The sequence below is a fragment of the Myotis yumanensis genome, unplaced genomic scaffold (genome assembly GCF_028538775.1).
Source record: "Myotis yumanensis isolate MYYU_CA2020_CCGP unplaced genomic scaffold, mMyoYum1.0.hap1 SCAF_13, whole genome shotgun sequence".
Taxonomy (NCBI): domain Eukaryota; kingdom Metazoa; phylum Chordata; class Mammalia; order Chiroptera; family Vespertilionidae; genus Myotis; species Myotis yumanensis.
Window position 1 is genome coordinate 20,336,531 of NW_027223764.1, and position 21,906 is coordinate 20,358,436.

The window sequence follows — 21,906 nt, forward strand, 5'->3', positions numbered from 1 at the left end:
TGGCGAGCTCTCCAGAACACAATGCCCCAGGGAGCACTCCAGGCTGATCAACAGAAGGATTGTGTCTGGACTCTTAAGGGTGTTTCCACATCTTCCTAAGAACCCTCAGAAGAATGGTAGTCACAGGCCTGCAATTTGAGGATAGCAGTGTTTTAGTGAAAGAGCTAAATCAATAGCTATGGGGCAATGGGGCAGGGACATGCCTATGATTATAGGGTTATACTCTACATAAGCCATTGTTTATATAAACCATCAGCCAGGACTAATTGCTAAGGGTTAATTGGTAATGAGAAAGCGAGAGCCCTAAGCCCCCCTAAGAGCGGCAGAGAGACTTTGGGGCTTGGAGGCAGAGGGCAAGTTGGATGAGCAGATAATTAGGGGAGCTGGACCAAAACCAGGGGATAAGAAAGAACTTTGGGGGGCAGAGAAGCTCAGAGAAAACTCAGGGTTAAGTCACGGGAAACAGAGAATTAGGCATAAAATGCTAAGGACACCATGCGAAGTGACCTGCAGAGACTTGTAGGCTGAGTAATCTCGGTGTGACTCATGGGAAGAGCTCAGAGCTCTCAAGACAGAAAATTCAGCCTTAGCCAAGGACTTGCCTCTACAAGCTGTGTGACCTTGGACAAGTTGCCTAACCTCTCTGGGTCTTGGGTTTTCATCAGTAAAATGGTGTATTGGAGCAGTTGATCTCCAGGTTCTCTTCCAACTCCAAGACTGTGGACAATGTTGCCACAGTCTGGGGGAAGCTGCACCCTCACTGCCATGGGTGCTGGAATGTCCTCCTTGTTTCCTGTCTGCACGTCATGCTCAGATCCCCCACACTGACTAGAGAAGAGAGTTGGGCACCAAGGGAGGGTGGCAACCTGGGATGATGCCATGGAAGCTGGGAGCCTTCAGGGTTGTTGAAGCCATCTGTGAGCAGAGGGGTCTGCAGGCTTAAGGAACCCCAAGGCCAGCCCCAGGCTCCCATGTGGTCTTCTCCCCCAGGGATCTTACAGAATCCTGCAAAGAAGTCCCACTGCTTCTAAAGACAGGAAACCATGATTCTGGTCATGACCAGGTCACTCAGGCTAATCAAGGTATCGGGTTTGTTTTGTTTTTTCGCTTGGGGCTGGAATGGCCTCACTGCAGTGTAGTAACTGGGTAATCTGGCAGCCACCCTTGCCTTTGATGGATGAAAACCAGATGGTGAATTACAGCTTCCTCGTGCAGACTGTTTGGCAGCCATGGGGTCTGTATCTGTCAGTGTCTGGTCGGGAAAACAAACCACAGCAATTATTTTAACAGAGAGAATTTAATCTAGAGAATTGGTTAAATGGACATTGGATGACTGAAAGGGTAAAACAAAAATGGAGGAGGGGTTGGGGAACGCATTGAAAAACCAGAGTGAATAATGCCAAAGCAGCTGGCACTCCGAGGGCAGGAACAAGGGAAGTTGGGGTTGTTAGAATCCAGGAGCTGGAGGATGGACTGCAGGTGGAGACGCTTCTGAGGAGGGGTGCTGCCCAGTGGGTGTCGAGTGGGCACGGTGCACAATGATGCTGCTTCCAGAAGTGTTCAGGAAAAGCTAGAAACTGGAACTGACTTCTGCTGCCACAATGAAGAACCATCCTTGGAGTGAGCTTGACAGAACAAGGAGCAAACCTGGGAGGAGCAAGTCCCAGCTCCCGCCTCCTCTGGCCTTCTTGTCTCCTTCCGGCCTCCCCAAGGCAGAACCTACGAGGGACCAGCGGGCAAAGGAAGTGTATGGTTTGCAGACTCCCAGCCGGTACCACAAAGCCTCACAGAAGAATTTGGTCAGACAGAGACCGTACCTGGTAGTCTGTTCAGCAGCCATGAGGCCCCCGGCAGGTGGGGGAGAATTAAGAAGGCCCAGGGGTGCAGTGTAAAATCTAAGCTAACGTTTGCTTTGAGGTGATGCGTTGAGACCCATGGAAATACAAGGGCTCCAGAGCTGGGTTTGGTGCCCAGTAATTCAGGGCTGAACAGCCCCACTCTGGCGACAGGAAACCAAGAAAAGGTTGACTTGCAGGCTCATCACTTTCAGTCTCAGCATTTTCTCTCCTTCTTTCCTTTCCCGAGGCAAGGGGGACAAACTGTGAGGAACTAACCCCTCCATGCAGATGTGGAGGGAGAAGACCAACCCCCCACTCCAGGAAATGCTCCCAGAACCCACCCCCAGGAGGCACAGCCTCCTCCGCCAGACATTGTCCTTGCTGGCTCAGACCCACTCACTGGGTGGACGGAGAAAGGGTGGGGGCTCTTTTCTCGTCCTAGAGATGTCTGGCCTGTGTGGGGATCACAGGTTGGAGGGGGGGCACATGTAAAACTGCATTGGCCCATTTCACTGGCTCCATCTTTGCAGGAGTGTCGATTCTGGGGGGCATCTACCTGCATAGAGCAGGGGCTGAAATGGAGCCAGTGGAGCAGCCACACTGTGCCAGGCCACTGTCCCTCAGCCTTCACCACCTCAGAGCTGGTGGCCCCACCTCCCACGGCCAGCCCCACAGCCTGATCCGGCTGAGCACAGGAATGATGGACTTGGCAGCCCTCACCAGTGCCGATGGGGTATAAGTACCCCAGTTCCCTTGCTCCCAGGTGGGCTGTCTGAGTTGCCCGTTTACGCTATTTCCCAGAAGAATTAAACTCCAGGTGCCCACGGCAGTAGCTCATGTGGTAATCCTCTCACGCACCCGCACAGCAGCGTTTCGGGGTCACCCCCGGGTCTCGGTGTCCATGCCTGGGAAACTAAGACACCCAGGGGAAAAGGGAGCGGCACCTCATGTCCAGGCAGAAGCTGGCCCGAGAGGAGGACCCAGCCAGGGACAAAGCGGTGGGCTCGGGCCTCACGCTCTGCAGGCCTCTCTGGGGGCCCCACAGGAGGTGCCCACAGCCAGGCCGCCCCTGGAGTCTGGCCTGACGCTCAGGCGGAGGTCTCTCGGCTCGAGGCTGCAGCTGGGCTTTGGTTGTTTTTTTCCCTGCCTCTGTCACGCCCCTATCTACATGACACCTGGGCCTTTGAGCTCTGAGCATACTTCTGAAAAGGGAAAATCTGGGTCAGGCAGTCACCATCCAAGTGAGGTTTCAAAGGACTTTCCATTCCCCAAGCCCTTCGCTTTGAACTTGGCCAAAACTTTCCTCCCAGGCTGATATTTCTTCCTTGGAATGATAGCCCAAAGGTGAAAAATGCAGGGCAGCTTCACCACAAGTGGGTGGGGTTGTTTTTGAGTCTGATGAGTAAGTGAGGAAAAGTACTGGCAGCTGAGGCCAGCAGCCCCAGTCCCGTCTGGGATCGCCCGGCTCGGTGCCCAGGCCCGGCCAGTCACTCATGCCACAAGCTGCCACTCAAGAGAGCCCCCTCTTGGAACCACAACTGGTTAAAGCCAACAACCTTTTCCTCCTCCTGCCTCCTGATATGGCCTGTGGTCCGGAGGTCACCCACAGAGCTCCAGCCTCAAAAATGTGTCCCAGCCCAGACAGGGCTGCAGGGCATTGTCCACCTCGGTGTCACTTTCCTGGAGCTCTTCCCTGTGCCCTTGGGTCACCCAGGTCTGCATGCCCGGGCTCCTGGATCGGCTGGCCAATCGGGTTAATTCTATTCCACGGGACTTTTCCAGGAGTTGGTCTCTCTGACCTCCCCGGTCAACGCGGAAAAAGGGAGAGGGGAACTCAATGACCTGAAATAAAAATGGAAGTCCAAGGATGAATGACACGGTGGGCCAGAGTGACTGAGAGCCATCTGGGGCTTTCCCCACAGCACCAGGTGTGTTTGAGACAAAAACACCTCAGGTGGAGGCTTCAACTGGACGCAGCAAGACAGGGGGAGAGACTGAGCTGGGCCTCAGCAGAACTGGGTCTCAGCCTGGACTCGACTGTGTGCCTCTGGGCAGGCTTCTTGGCTTCTCTGAACCTCGGTTTATTGGGGTTGTTTCTTGCAGGTTTGATAAGGGTGTTTCGACTGCGACGGGGTCAGGCTCTGTGATGAGCATCGGGACGACATAAAGGCTCAGGTCCCGCATGTGGCTGACCTTCAGGCCACGCTGGGGGAAAGAACTGCTCCTGAAATGCTGAGGAAAAGCTGCGTGGTAGCCATGCAAGACCTGTGCTTCCCCACGGAGAAGTCTCTGGTGGTTTGGGAACTGTTCTCAGACTTAGGGGCCAGGGAACAGATCGGGTCTAGAGGATAGAAACCCATTCTGGCAAGAGTGGCGAATAAATTTGTGGTGCGTCTGTTTCTCTCTGGACTGCCCCTTGCCCTGCCTTGCCTCACCTCCCTGGGTTTGGATTTCTAGAATCAAAGCCTCCACCACCCCACCCCTTTCAATAACCATGAGTTCCCAAAGCAAAAGGTTGAGAGCTTGAACTTGAACCAGGGAGACCTCGATCAAAGCTGAGCCACTTTCCGTCTGGGTGACCAACCTGGCTGACGCCCCTTTCCTTGTCTGTAAACGGGGTCGTAAGAGTGTCCCCCTCCTGAGGCTGTTCTGAGGGTCAAATGAGGCAACACTTTCAACCCTTAGTGTGGGCCTGGCACACAGCGAGCTGTCGGGAATGATTAGTTTTGTTTGTTTCTTGGTTGTTATTGTTGCTTTTTAAACGTCAGAGAAGGCTGTTGGACTTCAGATCTCTAAACTCTCAGCTCTTGTGTTCAGTAAAACAGAGCAGGGCCTACGCAATCCATTGTAGAAAGTAAAAATTGTGCAAAACGGATTTACTGGAACCAAGGGCTATTCCGGAAGAAGGGCCAGTCTGGCTCAGTTTTCACCACCGAACCCCAACTGACTCGGTGTCACTTTTGTTGACTGTAGACGACCAGAAACTCTTGAGCTCTTCATCGCTGGGGGACAAAGTCATGCTTGAGCGAGTAGAGGCCCAGGTCAAGGGCTTCTGGAGGCTGAACGAAAGGACAAGAGGAAACCTGTGTGTTCCTCCCTGATCTGCGTACATCTATCACCCACAACCCCCTGGGTTCCACAGTGAATCTCCAAACTCACGTTTGGGTCACAGGAGTTTGCTTCTGGACTTGGCCTTGGCCCCATTAGGAGAGGGGCTGTTCCACCCCCCACCCCCCACCCCCCACCCCCCACATCAAAAATACACAGACTTCATGTTGCCTCAACAGGCACCTAAAAACTGCATAATAAAATGGACCGTTGTAAAGCAGCCCACATTTTCCCAGAGGCCCAAGATTGCATTTGATGGTTACAGGTCTATCAGTGGTGACTCAACAGCAAATTTATCCCTGATCCCACCAACGGCATCATAAATGCAGTACTGTGCCTCCACCATGACACTCCGGTTATAAAGTGAGCATGGATTTACTGAACTTTATTACACAAAGTGAACCAATGGCCTAGATGCAATATACGTGCAGCTATAAAAAAAAATACAACCATGTCATACATTTGAGCTAAAACCAATACTCCAGCCGTAATGGACACCAATTAAATATTTAATTATGGCCAGTTTTCCCTACTTGCTTTGAATTCAACATTAATTTGGAAAGGATAATTTGGGTAGCTTAGGTCTCCTTAAGACTGCCAAGGGAATCCTGAGTGGTTAGCTTGGCCCCTCAATAATGAAGGTCCCGGGGAGACGGCAACATCAGGTTCAAGCAGGAGTCTGAGCTGAGTGACAGGTGGTGGTGGTTATGGATGGTGTCTTCCCCTGAAGGCTGCGCTTTGAAGGAGGGCTGCCCCACATGGCACTCCCCGCCTACCCCCACCATCTCCCCTCGGAGGGGGAAGTCGCCCTGCCCCGGCTACCCTCCAAGGCTGGAACTGAGCACCTGTCTGCTGGGCTAAGGGAGGGAAGGCAGTTTTATGGAGCTGCCACAGAAGTGCTTCAAGGAACCACTGGTGTCATAATCATGGGAAGCTGGTTAGCATGCAGAAGTCTGGGCCTCACCCTGACATCCCACTTCAGTACGGCAGGATGGGCCTAGGAACCTGCCTTTTAACCAGCTCCTTGGCCCTTCTGCTGCACACGAGGTTTGAGAATCCATGCAATGGGGGTTATCCTCATCACACACACACACACACACACACACACACACACACCCATCCTGGCCATGCAGCACAGGCCACCACTGTTCCCCCGACTCTACAACAAAACTGAGTGTAGGCGCCCCTCACACCCATTCTGTAACTACCCCTCCCTCCCTGCAGGTCGTCCCCGTCAATCATTGGCTGTGCCTCTTTCTAAACCTTTTAAAGAACGTGTTTGCACACTCATATATAGTTTGAGGTTCTTATTGTTTATGTAAATGACATCATTTTAATACATTGGGATGGAACTTGCTTTTTTTCACTTCACAAAATGCCAGGCAACCACACCACATTAGTGTGTGTAGATCTGCCTCATTCTTTTTCTCTCCCACATCCTGCTTCAGAACAGCATTCTGCCACAGATTCTCCATCACTCCCCCACTGAGGAAGGTTAAATCCACCACCCCACCCACTTTTTCCCTCTTGGGTTCATTCACAGTCTCCCTATGGGCACTTCCCAGGCCTCAGCAAGGAAGGTCGCTCCTGGCAGACAGGCTGTGCTGTGCTGACCCTCCACACGTCAACGAAAAGCCTTTAAACGATGACCTGGCCACTTGCCAGAACATTAGCTCCTCTCGCCAACTTGCCTCCACCTGAACTGAGGGTGCGCATCACTTCATCCCTGAGATAACCTCCCAGCCCCCCCGACCCCATGTCTCCCATTTGTGCTACCAGACTGCTCTTCCTCAGCCACCAAGTGAGGTATCATCCCCTCCTGACCCGGAAACTCTCAGCGGGGCTGCTGGTGCCCCTCCCATCCAACACTGGGCCTGCCTCTCCAGGGTAACCCCCCCGCTTTGGGCCCATCCACTGACCTTATGCTCCAACGGGCAGTCCCACGCCGAAGGCTGTTGGGGATGCGTTCCCCCTAGTTTTTATTCCTGTGGATAACTACCTGCTCCTCCAACGCCACACAGGGCTCACACCCCGTGAGAACCCCTCTGGGGTCACCCCTGGTACAAGCCTTCCCTCCGTCCTTTGTGCTTCCCAAACACTCAGCTGTCCCTCTGTTGAAACTCTTCACTCCAAGTAGCATTACAATCCCTCCTGTGCGCAGGTCTTCTCCAGGGCAGGGATGGCCCTGTGCTCCTGATTCTGGGCTGCACCAGCGCAGACGCACTGTGACCAGTGAGAGGTTGGGAAAGACCCAGCTCTGTATGCAGCTCCCTTCATCCCTTTCGCTTTCCCCACACATTAAACTACTTGCTGATGATTGCACCTCCAGCCCTGCATCTTCTCCCTAAGTCAAGACCACACCTCCTAGCTGACCGCTAGGATATCTACACAGAGGTCTCCGCATGACTGAGGCAGGATAGAACACCTGCCCCCTCCCCAGACTCTGTCTTCGAATGACCCTGGCAGCCTCGCCCTTCCTCCCTCCCAGCTGCAAGCATCTGGAGCATTGCAGCTCTGAGCCTTTGCTGAGCTTTCTCAGCTGCGGGACTGCCTGCCCTCAACCCCTTCAACTGGCTGGATTGGCCTCACCCAGGTGCTCAGGACAGAGAACAACCCATCAGCAAATGGGGGAGGGGGGCCTGTGTGCTCACTTCCCGCAGAAGCAGAGCTCGGCTTCACGGGGCAGGAGAGTCATGGTGGGGCTGTTGGGACACAGAGGCTGGGCCCCACCAGAGTTTCCGATTCAGAAGGTCTGGTGGGCCTGACAGCTGGCAATTCTAGAAAATTCCCAGCGGCCCGGCATTGAGGCTGCTGCCGGGGCCACCCTTAGAGAGCCACTGCCCTGTGGGGTTTGGAATTTGCTCCCGCTCCCTAATTTTAGGTGAGAGGAGCCCAGCGAATCCTCGAATCCTCGGTGACTTCACATCCACCTGCAAATCTTGTCCTCTTTTTGCAGCTGGTTTCATCAAGCCGAAGGGGAAGTTACCCAGCAGGGCTGGTGGCCAGGCCCCTGGCTGCTGAGTAAGTTTTGTGGGGCTGTGGCAGGAGTGCCCCGAGAATCCCTCCTCCTCTGCCCTGGCTCAGGCCCCCTTATGACTTCTATCTCAATGGTTCATGGAGGGTCACAGGCCACGTTGAGAGCCTGATGAAAGCAATGGGTTTGTGTCCCTAGAAAAGCAGGGACAGTTTGTGTACACTTTCAGGGGACATCACAGATCCCTACGAACTCCACCATGGACCGCAGGCCAAGGATCCTGCTCTAACTCAGTGGTTCTCAACCCTCACTGCGCAATAAGATGTCGCCGGGAGACAAAAAATACACATGCCCAGAACCATCCCATTATGACCACAACCGCCTGGGGTAGGACCGAGACCTGCGTCGTTTTTTAATGTGCCGCCAGGTTGAAAACCACTGCAACCTGCCTCTTGCCTCGACCTGCCCCTGCTCCCTTTCCACACCGCCAAGACCCTCCGTGTCTCAAGGCGCTTCTGCTCATTGGGGTCCCAGGCCAGTCCTGAGCCCCTGTTATCTGCCTGCCAAGATGATTATGGGAGGAGGGGGTGGTGTGGTCTGCCCAGGGTCACCTCTCCTCAAATGTCATCCTCACAAGTTCACAGCCAATCTCTAGGCTGTACCCCTGTCTTCTCTAAGAGGGCATCTGGAGCAATCACCCCATCCTTCCCACCTGGGAACAGCCGTACGCCCCATTAACTAGGCCGCTCCTTCCCACTTAGATTCAGATTAGCAATGGAAGGAGCTGCTGTTCTGTCCTGTCTCCAGAAACAATTAAGATGAAAAAGTGTCTCAAGCAACCACATGGAAAGATCGGCTTCAGCACAGGGTGTCCACATGCCCAGGAGAATCAGAGTCGGTGGTAGCGTCCCCGGAGCAGGCTTAAGATTTCCAGAACTCGGGACTCTGCAATCAATACCTGGAGACAGCACAGGGGATTGTAATTGATTAAGTGAAGCGCTTAAATAGACCCATCACAGACCAATTATCACTCACCGCTAAACTTGCAGCGGTTCTCAACCTGTGGGTCGTGAATAATGAAAATACATCCTGCATATCAGATATTTACATTACGATTCATAACAGTAGCAAAATTACAGTTATGAAGTAGCAACGAAAATAATTTTATGGTTGGGGGTCACCACAACATGAGGAACTGTATTAAAGGGTCGCGGCATTAGGAAGGTTGAGAACCATTGCGTCATAAAACCAATCTGTGGCTTCTCCTTCTGAGAAACTGGGCAGGAGGAAGTAGAGGCCGGGGTGGGGAGTGAGGGCATGAAGAGGGACAGGTGAGGCTCTTGCCCCTTCCTGGGCAGCTAGGGCTTCTGTCTGCCGGCGTCCTTCCACTTTCCCTCTGAGGAACTAACCCCCCTTATTCTGTGATGTCTCAGTAGGGCCGTCAAAGTGCGCCCCCCCCCCCCCCCGCCCCCTGCCATGTACTGTCTGGCACAGAACATCATCTGCCCCAAGCAGACCTTCTCTGGTTGAATTTAAACTTGAGCGAGATGACCTGCGGCCATTCCCCTGGCAGCAACCTGAACCAACGCCCGTCAGTCCCGGCGAATCCCCAGGTCCCCAGAGTGGTTAGGTGCCTTTTATTAGCCCAGGCTTTTCCTGTATCCTTCCAATAAATTCCGTGTTTGCTTAAAGTAGCCAAAGTTGGTGTCTATTTTTTCCCCCAGCAACACAAACTAACTGACCCATGTCACTCAAATTCCCTGCTAAGAAAGCTCCGAGGAACGGCAGAGGAGAGGCGGTATCCCATGTTTCCTGTTAGCACAGGGCCCGGACGACCAGGGCCAGCCTGAGCAGACACCTGCAGGTCAAGACCAGGTTGTGTGGGTGCCAAGACCTCAGATATGGCCAAGTTCAGCCGTATAGGGATGAGGTCTATGAGGCCAGCAGACTGCAGAGGGGCCACTTCCCAGCAACCTGAGAAGACGCAGAAATGGGGCAGCTGCTCCATCGCTCAGTCCTTGGCTGATGTGCTGGCTCCCTGCAGCTGCCATAACCAATTACTACAAATGAGGTGGCTTAACACAACAGAAATTTACTCTCTCACTGTCTAGAGGCCAGGGGTCCAAAATCAAGGTGTCAGTAGGCCTGTGCTCCCTCTGCACGCTCCAGGGGAGAATCCTTCCATGCCTCCTCCAGTTCCTGGTGGCCCCAGGAGTTCCTTGACTTGTGGCAGCATAGCTCCAATCCCCTATTTCATTTTTACCTGGCCTTCTCCCCTGCGTGTGCAGGTCTCAAATCTCCCTGTCTTTTCTGGTATAAAGACATCAGCCATTGCATTTAGGGCCTGTCCTACACCCAGGATGATTTCATCTCTAGATTTTTAACTTAACTGCATCTGCAAAGACCCTTTTAATAAGGTCACTTCAATAAATTCCGGGAGCTCACTACAGCTGGTATCTGGGACCGGAATCCAGCCTCTGCCTATCCCTGCTCACCTGCACCCTCCATCAGAGCGAGGCAGGACATCAGCACCCCAGAACGTAGGCTGCATCGCATGAAGCAGAGCCAGCACTGGAGGAAGGCCGGTTGACTAGGAGGCCAGCAGAGTTAGGGGAAACCTTGGCACAGTGATCCGGGGCATGCCACAAGATCAAAATATACCGCAGGGCAAAGACTATGGGTCTCCAAGTTCCCACACTCACTGCAGGGCAGTGGAGCAGATGTTTCTCATGCATCAGTTCATATTCTCCTGGGGTGGTTAATGCCCCCAAGGCAACCTCCACAATAGAGGACACAACTGGAGAAAGAGTTGGTAAATAAAAGCCTCAGCCTCCGATCCCTTGGAGGTGCAATTCTGAGGTACATCCCCCCAAGGAGGGTCCCAATAGGAAGAGCCCCAATTTCCAGCTGTGGTAACCAGCTTAATAATCCATCTCCACTTGGCTCTTTTCCCTTGCCTGTAGCATTCTTTTTTTTAAATATATTTTATTGATTTTTCACAGAGATGAAGGGAGAGGGATAGAGAGTTAGAAACATCAATCAGCCGCCTCCTGCACACTCCCTACTGGGGATGTGCCCGCAACCAAGGTATATGCCCTTGACCAGAATCAAACCTGGGACCCTTGAGTCTGCAGGCCGACGCTCTATCCACTTAGCCAAACTGGTTAGGGCATTCTTCTTGGCCCTTTACTTCTGTTCTCTGGGATTACCTCCCATGTAAACGATGTGCATCCTGGTCCCTGTCCCAGGAACAGTGCTAATTCCATTGGTACTAAAAGTGGTCCTAGAAAGCACACCCTTAAAATGGTTTTCCAGAACTGGACCACTTCTCAGTTCACACAGCAACAGGGCAGCACTGGTGGAGTAAGCGGGGCAGTGAAAACCTTCGGCTGTGGCTCACAGATTGCGAGGCTCTTGCCGGTGGTGTACTGGGATAGCACACGGATGGAAAGGAAAACATCGGCCCACGCAGTAACCCCAGCACTTGAATGTGTGGGGGCGGGGATAATAATAAAGATTACGGAATTGGATGACTTTTTTTATATTTTATTGATTTTTTTTTTTTTTTCAGAGAGGGTCAGAGAGTTAGAAACAACAATGAGAGAGAAACATCGATCAGCTGCCTCCTGCACACCCCTCACTGGGGATGTGCCTGCAACCAAGGTACATGCCCTTGGCCGGAATCGAACCTGGGACCCTTGAGTCCGCAGGCCGATGCTTTATCCACTGAGCCAAACCGGTTAGGGCTGGATGACTTTTTAAATATTGTCCTAGAAATCTCCAAGAAAGAGAACAATAGGCTCAGTCAACTAAGTCAACAACAGCAACTCAGAGCTGCTGTGGAAGCCAGAGGCCTCCCTGGCAGCATTTAAAGAGGCCCTCCAGCCTGCGGCCATATGGCAGACTGCGGAAGGTGGGGCACAGGAGCTCATCAGAAGGGTGGCCAAACTGCAAAGGCTATGGATGCATAGTTTCAACAGGTTTCCTATGCTAAAGGGAGGACCCTGATGAGGAAGGGATGGACCCTGAGATCTAGGATGGGATGTACAGGGGCATGTGTGTTAGAACCACGAACCCTCAGAGTCACCCGAATCCTCTGGGCTGGCAGGAGTACCCCATACCCCTTACTAGAGAAGAGAGCCCCCACCCCATTGAGAAACCCAGGCTAATGAATGGGTAACACTCAGAGTCCGCAGTTGAGGGAGATGCCTCATGGGTAATGCTTGTCCTCCTCAGGGTCTGACTGACCGAGAGAAAAAGAGAGAGGACACCAACTACCAATATCAGGAATGAAAAAAGGATATCGCCACAGATCCTAAGATGTTAAAAATAAAACATCTTAGGGAATATTTAAAAAATGATGCCTATAAATTTGACAACAAAGATTAAATAGACTAAATTTCTTGAAAATCACAACTGCCAAACACATTCAGTGAGAAGTAGGTAACCCAAATAGTCCTCGATATCTTAAAGACATTCACAGTTAAAAATCTTCCAACAAAGACAACCCGAGGCTCACATGTAACCAAACATTTAAGGAAGATATAACACCAATTCTACACAAATTCTTCAGAAACTAAGAGAGGAAGGGAGAGGGACTGCTGCTTCTGGGAAGATGAAAGAGGAGCATATTTCCCTATTGCACTAAGTGAGAGTGTAAGTACAACACCAACCTTGGGCCTTGTATGTGAAATAAACACAAGAAGACTCTGAAAGGTGGGGAGAAGAAGGCAGCCCAGCTAGGGACCCAAGGAACAACATGATGGTGAAGTCCCTGAATTTTCTTTTTGCCTCATATAGCCGAGGGTTTTTGCTGAGGAAACCAGCAACCTGGCAGTGCCAATAGGCACAGACCCCAAAAGCCTTCTTTCTCTCTCTCTAGCCAAAGGACCAGGAAAACTATCAAGACAGGAAACTTTAGACAATAACTGCTCTAGTCCAGCAAATGCCACAGAAAAAAACAAAACAAAACGGTGGCACCATACCCTGAACCTAAAGAACATAAACACACACACACACACACAAACACACACACCAGCAAAAGCCTAGTGGAAAGCCTGGATTTCCAACCTTGTCAGACTGTAACAAGATACCTCATTCCCACACCATGCAGGGTGGTATCAGGAAAGGTTGAGTAGGGAGCTGGGACTTGCCTCCCACCGAGTGGTAATCAGCCTCTTCCATCCTCAGCCCAACCCCTCCCACAGTGTCAATGGAGCCTGAGTCTCCATTCCTATCCAACACAAAGGAGGAACCTCTTCCCCTCCCCATTGGGATGGTATCAGAGGAGGCCTAGGGGAAAGTCAGGATGTTCACCACCACCCAGTGATAAAAAGGTCACCCCACTTTTGATGTCAGAGCAGGCCATGTGAGAAGCAGCTACAAGACACCCCCCCTCTCCGCCAGAGAGGAGTCATGGAAGCTTCTCATCCCCCCCCACCCCACCCCCCCACCCCTCCTACCCCACCCCCCCCACCCCCCCCCCCGCCCGCAGCTATAATGAGGAGCTCTCCTCTCAGGTGTCAAGGGAAACTGGATGGGGAACCTGGACTTACACCTGACCAAGCACTAATAGGTGGTACCCCGCTTGTCCCCTGCTGAAGCACTGCCAGAAAAAGCCAGTTTAACAAAAGATTTAAACAAGATCCATAGAGCCACAATATAATACCCAAAATGTCCAAGTTTCAATAAAAGAATCACTCATCGTGCAGAGAACCAGGGAGTTCTAAAACTGAATGAAGAAGACCATCAAGAGATACCAACAACAACCATGACAGCGATGTTAGAATTATCTAGCAAAGATTTTAAAGCAGCCATCATAAAAATGCTTCAACAGACAAATACAAACACAATGGAAACAAATGGAAAAATAAAAAGCCTTAGCAAAGACTAGGAAGTCTCAGGGGGGAAAAAGAAGATATAAAGGAGAGCCAAAAGGAAAATTTAGACCAGAAAAATACAATAGCCAAAAGTTTAGGTCTCAGTGGATGAGCTCTAGAACAGGAGGGAAGAGGAGAGAGGAAAGAACCCGTGAATTCAAAAATAGATATTACCTAATCTGAACAATATAGAGAAAATAGACTTAAAAAAAAAGGAATGAACAAAGCCTCTGGGAATTGTGGGACTATAACAGAAGATCTGGTAGTCATCATTCATGTCTTTGGAGGCCTGGAAGCAGTGAGCATTAACCACACATACTTGATAAAATTTTCAAGAAGCATCTCAGGAATGGACGTCAGTGGTGAGGGAGGGGAGCGTGCGAAGCTGGGGTGGAAGAGTATGGAACATGCTTCAGTGTAACCATAGCTTACATTCTGGTTTATGAGGACATATTGACCACCCCCTGAAAACCAGATGCAAATTGAGTGAGAATGATCAGGGGTTGGTGTTGATGCTGGAAGTGCTGCCTGAACAGTAGAGACAAGAGCCTGGAAAATATGGCCTTCACCATGAGTGTGACCCGGTAGTACCCTAGAGCCTGGGAAACGTGGTTGATGTTTACTTTTCTAGATTTCCCAAAGTGGCTACATAAATAATAGATGCTCATAAACATGTTGGACAAATAAGTAAACAAATGATCTCATCTATACAAACAGATTTCACTGGCTGATGTCATTCATATAATGATATAAATATAATTGATGACTTATGTGACTTACACTGAGGACAGGAACTGGGCTTCCCCTCTTTGTGTTTCTACCATGCCTAGCCAAGTGTTCTCTGTACAAATAGGATGGATCCAGGCCCACTACTGAGTACAACATAACACCCCAACTTGAATGAAACACATTCACCTATTAGCTCTGGTTTACAAATCATTGCCAAAGGCATAAGGCAGTACACCAAGTTCCCATCACACCACCTCACCACAGTGAAATCATCCAAAATGTGTTGGTGGGCAGAAGTGTATGCTCATTAATTGGTAATGAGGAGAGATTATTCCCCCTAAGATGTTAAGTTTCTGCCACTATCTTGGTGGAATTCCTTCTCTTTCACCTTGTTTACTAGCACTAGATGCTAAAAGAAGATGTCATGTAAGTATCTACATTTTTTTCTGGACAATTCGGTCAACATGTTAAAGGTCAAGCTGTCCTAAAAAAAGTCATTTCACTTAATGGCTAAGAAATTGGGCTTCTCTTGTCCTTTCTGGGCAGTTTCCTTTGTGAACAAATCAACAACCTTGTAGTTATTTAACTCTTCTGTGGCCACTGGTGTATCCAGAATGGTCCAGGACTAAGAACTATTCCTGCAACTCGGAATCCACTATGAATTATGAAAGCCAGGACCAGCTACTGGCGAAGGAGAGGGCAGTTGGCACAGGCTCCAGGTCCCTTCTGCCCAGAGCTAGGGAACATTAATAAAACCTGGTGGCCAACTGGTCTCTCAGAAGATCTCAGATTTCAGTCTGATGGTCACAATGGTATGACTTTTTGTGGCATTGAGTACATGACGAAATTCCTATCATGGAGGAAGATCCTGCCAGAGTCTAAATGTTTGCCTGACCTCCCACTCCTGGCCCAGCACAGGTAGGGCCCCCTGAGGACAATAATGAGGACTGCCCCCATTACCACCCCTGTGATAGACTCCTCGGGGACATGAGGTCTTGGAGGAGTTAATGTAGGGCAGAAGGCATGGCCCTCCCACCCCACCATGAAGGGATTGCAAATCCATTTGGGAGTAACTGGGATATAGAAGACTGTGATCCCCAAAGACTAGGCCCTTCACATGTGGAGGAGACCCCTCTTAATGCAAGAGGGTCCCTGTGAGGGCTGACCCCACCAGGCAGGACCAGGACTCTATGGAAGAAGGCATCTGGACTCGGTCAATGCAAACACTTCCCAAAGGTGTGGTCTAGAGAGATGGTTCTCCAACGGTAGCAGGAGTTAGAAGTATCTGGAGGACTTATTGAAACACAGATGCTGGGCCCCATCCCGGAGGTTCTGATTGAGTGGGTCTGCGGCGGGGCCTGATAATTGGCATTTCCAACAGGTTCCCAGGCAATACTGATGCTGCTGGTCTGAGACCAGTCGGAGAACCGCTGGGCTAGAGTGTGAGACTGCCAGGCTGCCTCTTGCCCTGTCTGGTGTTGTCTGAACAGGCCCATCCGATTAGCCCTGCCTTCTGGTGGGACTTGTCTCTCTCCCCTATACCACCCATCCTCCTCCTGGTTTGGCCTTTGGTGCCAATGGATCCCCCATCTTGCCTCCAGCTCTCTGGCCATGGTCTTGGCTCCGCTCCTGCTTTATCTATGGATTTCCCTTTACCTCTCTCCTGGCAGGTCCTACCCTCTCCCCCTGGCAGGCCAGGTCAAGGCAATTCCCCACCCAGACAGCTCCTTGCTGCCCCCTCCTGGTTCCTGGCAGCTGAACTTTAGCTGGTAACAGGAAAATTAACCCTTTGGAGTCTGTCAGTCCCCGCCTTGAATGATCTTCTATTCCAGCTGAGGAAATAAAATCAGTTTCTCACGTAAAGAGCCTTTAAAATGTTTGCAAAGCTGTAGATCAACAGACTCAGATGCAAGAGAATACAAAACTCTGTTTAGATTGCATGTACCTCTCTGCCCCCCTCCCCGCCGCCACCCCCCCCCCCCCCCCCCCACAGCCTCAATTAATTCCAGAAGTGACTCACAAATGTTAAATCCAGGGCTAAGGAGTGGCTACTAACACTTTGGCCTCCAGTTTGGTTCTGTCCCCAAATAGTCAACAATTCTCCTGAAGGGGCTCAGAAGAAGCGAGGCCCTGGGCTGGGGGAGAAGGTGTGTAGTCTGCGAGGTTCCCAGGGAGCCCACTAAGGCCTATTGACCTCATCCGCCCAGAGAAACTGGGAGGAGCAATGCAGCTACTGTATGGGTCACTTTCAAAGATCCAGGGAAACAGTGTGGAATAAGAAATGTTTTTTAATTTAGCTTGTCTGGTGTTGCTTGAGGAAAAAGAGGTTCAATTACTGGCGGGTGAGAAGGTCAGCGCGGACTTGTGTGAGTTTCTGAAGGGACCTTGGGGGCTTCGGGCTGTGGCGTGGAGTCTTCATTCCATTTCATTTCCCCCAGAACTGATGACTTTAATTTACCCGGTCAGAAGCGCGTCCAGTACCTATGTTTAGCTGCTGAGATGGGGAAATTGGGGGGTTTGAGGTGGAACTGGGGGGCAGAGGGAGAATAGAAAAGGGAGATGTTCTCAAGGGAACTGGAGAAGAATTGGGGAGAACTTTAGAGAGGGGGGCGTGGCTGAGGTAAATAAGCAGGGAGAGACCCAGAGAGCAGGGTGTGGGGCGGGGTTAAGAGACAGGGAGTAGATGATGACAAAGACCTTCCTCAGGCAAGGACTTCAAGATGAGAAGCCCAGTAACGAGGTGAGAGCCTGTATCTCCCAGTGGGGGTGGAGGTGGGGGAGAAGGCTGTGGGGCAGAGATGAGCATTAAGCTGCTGGTATCAAATCAAACAGGAACACACAGGCCTCTGCGGGAACTTAGGGCCTTTCTGCTGGGGATCCCAGGGCAGAGGTGGGGTTGGGGGAATCGAAGTCAGATTCTCTGCCCTTTAGTAGCTTACAAGTTATTAAGATCCCCCCTGTGCACCCCAATGAAAGATATGAACCTGTGAAGACTTAAATACCAGCTCAAGACAACACCAAGGAAGACTAAGGGTCTTACAGCCCAGCTCTAATCAAACCCACCCTCCTCAGAAAGCTTCAGCAGCCTCCCCCCACACTCCCCCCAAGGGAAGGTGGAGTTCCCGCCTGGCTCTGGGGCTGAATGGCCCACAGCTCTCTAAACATAACTTGAGTGACTGGACACCCCACACTCCCCACCAGGGACCACCTCGAGGCTATACCCCTACCTTCTTGTTGCACCTCCTGTCTACTACCCCCACCGCTGTCCTTAGGCCTAGGCAAGGGGGTCCCTGCCCTGGTCCTCCATGCTTTAGAGCAGCGGTTGCCAATCGGCGGTCCGCGGACCACTGGTGGTCCGTGAGGTTCGAAAGGTTGGCAACCGCTGCTTTAGAGGGCACCCCTGTGGCCCTTGTTCAATCGTGTCTCTCCCCACAGAGCACGGAATTCGCAGGGCCAAGGGGACGCGCCCGCTGGAACCCCAGCTCGTTTCCAAACCTGTGCTCCAGCAGCTCTGCCCAAGACGCCGAGCCTGCGTCCAGCCTTTCTCCGGAGTGCAGACGCTGCCTCGGGCTGTGCGCCAGGAGCGAGGTGGCAAAGGGCAGCCACTGGAAGGTCTGGACAGAGCCTGGTGTGTGCGTGTTCCTGCCACAGCAGAAGGCCCCTTGCTGTGGAGGTGGGAAGATCAAGGGCCAGGGTAGACACTCGGTGTAATAACCTGTCCTGCACAGGACTCTGAGGAGTGGACCGCTCTGGATTCAAACCTGCACTTCCAAGTCTCTCCGAAGGGCATTTGTCACAGCAGGGGAGAGACCACGTTGGATTTGACAGCGAGTTAGTTTGAATCTTAACTCTTGGACACTTAGACACAGGCCATGAGGTATCCTCTGACCCAGACCCAGGCCCTGCAAATGTTGGGCTGAGCCTATCCAACTGCACACGTCACTGAGAGACGGAGGTTTTTCTGAAGCTTTCAGAGGAACGCAGGAGGGTGACATCACATATCACAAAGCAAAACTCCATACATTTCTATTTAACCAGCTCCGTTCTTCCTCTCCACGTCCTCTCCTTCTACAGCCAGCCCATCTCTCCTCTCTCCCAGCAACCAGCCCCTTGGCCGGCCCCTCCAGCCTTGCTCGGTCCACCCCTCACTCCCCGACCCATGAGATTCTCAAACCCCCTCAGCTACCATCACTGCTGAGTCATCTCTCCCACCAGGTGGATCTTCCTGCACCTTACACTTTGGGAGCATTCATGCAGTTTCATGAACGAATTCACAGAGGAGTTGGAACCTGAGTGAGACCTGAAGGATCGGCAGAACATGGAAAAGGAAGTCAAAAGAGGGAAGGAGGAGAGGGAACAGGAGGAGCAACCGTGGAGTCTCCGTATCTGTGGGCAACAGTGAGCCATTGATTATTCTTGAACGAGGGCATGGCCACACGGTGGGAAGATCACTCTGTGAGGAATTGACAGGGACAGCCAAGGTGCAGAGAGGAGAAGAGAGCAGCTTGGACCTTGGATGTCAGAGGGGCAGGGGTGCGAAGGCAACGCAAATGGGTGCAGGAGGCCGTACCTTGGGCAAAATGACTTGCTGAGGCCACGCAGTTCAGACAGTCGGCAGTGGAACTCCAGTTCCCGATCACAGAGCTGTGTAATTCCCTCCCCACGAGTCGCATAGCAGGTGGGGTTGGATGAGTCCTGAATGTGCCGAGGGGGAAGTCCTGCCCCGCAGACATGGCACTGGGTTCCCGGGGGCCTCTGACAACATCCTGGGTCACAGCTGCCCAGCGGGAGATTCTGCTCTTCCCACTTGGGAGGAGAGCACAGGCCCTGATTTGGGTAGGGGTGAGGAACACCCATGGGAAAGAGATGCATATTAGCTACTGCTCAACCTCTCAGCAACTCACCCGGGTGGGGCGGGGCGGGCAGAGGGTAATGCTTTAACCCTGGGGCCCTGGGTGAGGGGTGAGGGAAGCTGGGATAAACTCCTGATACTACACAGTGCCCCATGGCTTCCAGAGCGCTATTCATTACCACCCCACTCTCCCACCTCTCTGCCTAGTGAAGCATATTCATTTTCAAGTTACTTCTATGAAGACTTCAATCCTCAGTCTTCCCTCCTCCGGACTCTCACAGCCCTGTGCTTCCATTGCAGTTTACTACTTGCTACTCTCTGCCGATAACAGCTGTGTGACTTTGGAAAAACCACTTAACCTCTCTGTGCCCCAGTTTCATCATCTGTAAAAGCAGGGTAATGAAAGAATTGTCCATAGTGATTTTAAGTGCACTAAACGAAATAATACATAGAACCACTGCTCCACCCTGCTAGCCGTTATAACCACATGCCTTGTCTGTTGGCTGCTTGGGGGGTCTGCCTCCCCCACTGTGCTGCAAACCTCGAGGACAGGGATCACATCTGGCTTGTCTTCATCTCTCCAGCTCTGGCGTAAGGGCCAGCACAAAGCAGGCCCATGCACTTGATATGGGCCAAGCACTGTGAGAGAATCTAGGTTTAGAAATAAGAAGTTCAAGGGCTCCCAGAGTCAAGGTGGACACGGGCCTGTGTGTAAGGAGTGCAGTGGAGGGTCTGGATGCTGCTGAGGCCCTGAGCACAGCCAAGCACGAAGGAGCAAGCAGGCAGTCTCCATCACTCAAAGCTTATTGAGATGAACGGAATTGTCCCATTTGACCCTCACAGCAATAGCATTTAAGGATGAGAAGATGGCCACTCAGCTGAGACAATCCCACCACTAGTAAGTCACGGGTCTGGGCCTAGGACCGGAGCCCCTCACTTCTCAAGGAGGGGGCTCACTGCTCCCCCGCCTCAGCCTCTGCCCTGAAGTTTGCAGTTAAAAGACTTCCGGGCAACATCCACTCGTTCCCTGGGCTCTGGCCTGGGCCAGCCCTGGCTTCCAGGGTATTTTTAGCTCTTGGCGGCCAGGCCAAGCTGGTGATTGGCAACAGGCGGGGCCCACCACGTTTCTGAGCCCTCCGTGTTGTTCCTGGCCGGGCATGAGAGGTGGCTAGGCTTGGGGAGGCAGCCAAGGCATACCTGGCACCACAGCCCACAGCTGCCTCATTGTCCATGGGGGCGGGGCGGGGCTGCTGCTGCTGCTACTGACCCCCGGCTGGAGCATTCTTTCCTGTTGATTCATCCCAGGGAATGCTCTGGGCCCAGCTGGGGCAGGGCAGGGGCACTGGGGGGACATCTGGGACACGGTTGGCCAGGGGTGGATGGCAGCTCTCTGGCAGCTAAGTCAGTGTGTCACCCAGGGATCAAAAAGGTCCACTTTGCCACCCTAGCTCTTATCACTCTCTGCCTGTGGTAGCGTTTGTTTACACATCTGCCTCCAGCACCAGACTGGGAAGGCCCCTCCACCCTCCACCCCCCTGCAGTGTCTAGCACTCCAGCACCCTGTCTAGCACGTAGGAGAAAATCAATAAAGGTTTGCTGAATGAATGAGCCTTTGGAAGACACTCGGGCAAGGTGGGGGGAGGAGGGGGAGTCAGACTGTACTGATCTGAGCCTAGGGAGGAAGCTGGGAGGTGAGCACTCTGCCCCATTTTACAGATGGGGGTACTGAGGCACTGGGAGGGACCCGGACTGTGGAAGAGAATTTGGAGGAAAGGGACTGGCATCTGGGTGCTCAGCTAAGCTGATGGGACTCTGCGCTTTCAGCCTTTTCTACTTTTGTTTTATTCCACAGCCTTCCCCCATCCCACCCTCCACACAACCCTCCCTCACGAGCCTGTCAAGGGGCCAGGACTGCCTCCTTCCACTCTGTACGGGATTGCAGGGGAGGATTTAAGTTCTCCTGGTGACTTGGGGAGCAAGTCGTGTCTCTTGGGACTCAGTGTTCTCAACTGTACAATGGGCAGAACAGAGGCCTCCGTGACGCCCACGCAGTAGTCAATAAACTCTGAGAGACCAATCAACGGAGAGGACTGCTGTTACTCCAAAGAGAGCCCACCCGCACCACACCATGTGGACCATCTGAACCGAGCGCCCTGCCCGCGCCCCTAAATCACCAAGCACCCCAGGACTGACTAGGAGGCACTTCCATGGGAAGGAGCACGCTGACCCGGACGCACTGAATGTAATCCCCGGGTCAGCTCTGGGGTTAGGTCTATCACCCGATTTGGCAGAGGAAACTGCCCCTCAGACAGGGACTTACGCACTCGCACTCCTGGCAGATGAGCACAGTCCTCCGAGAGACTCAGATCCTCCCACCAGCCTTCGGTCCTGCAGCAGCTCCAGTTTCCTCCAAAGAAAACAGTTCCCCTCCGACCCCCGCAACTTCTCGACCCAGGGATTTCCCAGGCCGGTGGGGCCACGACACAACCTATGCGGGCTGGCACCTGGCCACCCTGGCCGGTCTCC

The 21,906-nt window shown here is 52.3% G+C and overlaps 1 long non-coding RNA gene across 1 annotated transcript; it reads right to left on the bottom strand.

The window, feature by feature from the left end:
• Positions 1-1,334: 1,334 nt before the first annotated feature.
• On the bottom strand, positions 1,335-21,881 carry LOC139021837 (uncharacterized). Its single transcript, XR_011473560.1, has 3 exons — positions 21,705-21,881; positions 1,818-1,999; positions 1,335-1,719 (listed from the first exon to the last, which is right to left on the bottom strand). It is a non-coding gene; the product is annotated as an uncharacterized lncRNA (long non-coding RNA).
• Between the last annotated feature and the right edge of the window lie 25 nt (positions 21,882-21,906).